Below are 3055 nucleotides of genomic sequence, written 5' to 3'. Positions count from 1 at the left end.
TCTTAGCTTTGGGGAATTATTCCCTGTGGGTCTGCCTGATATGACTGCTAAAAGAGCTGGGTCAATTGTGTATCACTTGCAGAGGTCAGAGTTGGCCTGCAGGGCAAAGAAAGCTTGTACATAGGGGACCCCAGACCATTTGCTATCTCATCTACAGAAAAGATTAATTGTTGGATAGTATTAAAATAAAGACTTCCCTCACAAAGCCAGGTTTGTCCATCCCCAAGCTGGTAAGAAGGCCACACCCTTGAGCAAAAGAATATAACCACTTTTTCTTCAGTCCCAGGGTCAAAGAGTTCCAGTGATTCAGAATGCACTCAAGAGGAGAGCAGGCTGAAGATGCTTTGTTACCCATCTAGAAAGAAGGGGAGGGGAAGGAAAGGCATCCCTTAGTCTTCTCTCTCCTTTTAGAGTGGCCCAGGTGGAGAGGAACACAGTGGGGGCGTTCCCCCTGCTATTCTCCTTCCCCTGTGCAAGCCTCCTTGTCTTAGCATTTCCAAGAAGGGAGAGGATTATGCTTTCTGGGACCCACTGTATGTCCATATGTCACACAGGAGGCCCCTTTATGTGTTAGTTTACCTTCCTTATCTGTGTTTGCAGCCTGATTTCTCAGGCTGCTCTTTGCTGAAAGAGAAATGATCTCTTGGGCTGCTTTTTGTTAGTAGAGAAGCTGCTTTTTGTTAGAAGGGAACTCTACTGAGGACCCTTGCCCTATCTGCCTAGTTGGTTTCTCTTTCTCTCCTCTCACAATATCATTTATGAATATCTATGCAAAAGTATGAAATAAAATACTATCAAAAGGAACCTCACACCAAGTTAAGAAAATAATACGTCATGACAAAGTGGAATTTATTTTAGGAATAAATAACAAAGTTGGTTCAATGTTAGGCAAGGTTGGTTCAATGTTAGGAAATCCAAATACATACACCAAATTAATAATTATAAGTGGAAAATCATATAATGTTCTCCATGGATGCTGAAAAAGGTATTTGACAAGATTTCCATTGAAAATCTGCAAGGAAATAAGAATTAATCAATACTTTCATTAATGGAGAAACACTAGTGGTATTTTTAATGCAGTCAGGATTAAGGCAAGAAGGACCACTATCTTCACTACTATTTAATCTTTTACTGAATGTATTGGCTGATATAATTAGAAAAGAGAAATAAATTAGAGGCAAAATAATTAGGAAAAGGGAAGTAAAAGTCTATATTTGGAAAATATGATAGTATACCTAGAAGCCTTTGGAATTTCCTCAAAAAGAAAATCAATGAGAAAACTAACTCAAATAACTAAAAAATTCAGTAAATTAGAAAAATAGAAATCATATGATAATCAATACTTCATATATATGAACAATAACCAGTTAGATGATATAACAGTAGAAAACTCACTTATAATATCAATAAAGAAGATAAAATGCCTAACAAAAATGGAATAAGAAATATGAAACAGGCCGGGCGCGGTGGCTCAAGCCTGTAATCCCAGCACTTTGGGAGGCCGAGATGGGCGGATCACGAGGTCAGGAGATCGAGACCATCCTGGCTAACACGGTGAAACCCCATCTCTACTAAAAAAAATACAAAAAAATTAGCCAGGCAAGGTGGCGGGCGCCTGTAGTCCCAGCTACTCGGGAGGCTGAGGCAGGAGAATGGCGTGAACCCGGGAGGCGGAGCTTGCAGTGAGCTGAGATCCGGCCACAGCACTCCGGCCTGGGTGGCAGAGCAAGACTCCGTCTCAAAAAAAAAAAAAAAAAAAAAAAAAAAAAAAAAATATATATATATATATATATATATATATGAAACAAGCATTCCCCAAAAAGACAAAAAATGAGACTTAAATGGAAGTACACAGCTCAGTCTTGGATAGATGACTCAATGTTTTAAAGACATCAGTTCCCTTTACGTGAATTCATAAATGTAACTCAATCCCAATAATACCAACGATCTTCAATGGAGCTATACAAGTTGATATTAAAGTTCATATGAGTGTGCAGGAGTACTTATGAAAACATGGAAAAAGAACAGTGATAAGGGGACTAGCCCTTTCAGATATGAAAACAAAGTATAAAACCTCTATTATTAGGACACTCCAAGTACTAGTACATAAATAGACTGGACAGATGGACCAGTGGTGTAGAAAAGAAAACAGACCCAAATACACTTGGAGTTACAGTGTATTATAAAGGTGGCATCTCAAATTATTGGGTAAAAGATAGACATTTTTTAAAAATGATGCTGGGACAACTGGATAGTAAAAAGGATAAAATTAGATTCATATACTTGGTCATTTATAAGAATAAACTACAAAAAGAGCAGAGATGTAAAAACAGAAACATACATTTATTAGAAGAAAATATGGGTGAATTTCTCTATAAGCTAGATATAAGGAAGGCTTTTAAACTATCTCTCAAAATATAGGTGCAATAAAAGAAAAGATGCATCAATTTAACTATGTTTTTAAAAATATTTGCATGATGAAAACAACAAATGAAAGCCCATAAGCAAAGTTAAACAATGAATAACAAACTTGGGGAAAATATTTGCAACATATATCACAACTAAGGAGTTAATTGAAGGATAAGTGACCAAAGAACCCAAGAGTAAAATGGATAAAAAATATGAACAGACATTTCACACACAAAAAATGTTCAAGCTCACTCATAATTTAAAAAAATTAAGTCAAAACTATGCTGAGATACTATTTCTTACATATCAGGTCGACAAAAAATTTTAAATATAAAAACACATTGTTTGTAAAGCTGTGGACAAATAGGTACTGTAAAACATTACTGGTGTGAATGAAAATGAGTACAACACTCAGGGAGGGGAATTTTGTAATATCCAACAAAACTACACATAAGTTTACCCTGGACTCAGCAGTACCACTTCTAGAAATTTTCTGTAAAGTTATATATACCTCCAATAATTTGAAAATACATATATAAGATGTTATATATTGCAGCATTGTTTGTGATTATAAAAATTACAAATAACTTATGTATCCACCCATTTCTAGGAGACTGATCAAATAAACTAGGGTACATTCACACAA

This window comes from Rhinopithecus roxellana, chromosome 21 (genome assembly GCF_007565055.1).
Source record: "Rhinopithecus roxellana isolate Shanxi Qingling chromosome 21, ASM756505v1, whole genome shotgun sequence".
NCBI lineage: Eukaryota > Metazoa > Chordata > Mammalia > Primates > Cercopithecidae > Rhinopithecus > Rhinopithecus roxellana.
This window is presented reverse-complemented; position numbering follows the sequence as displayed.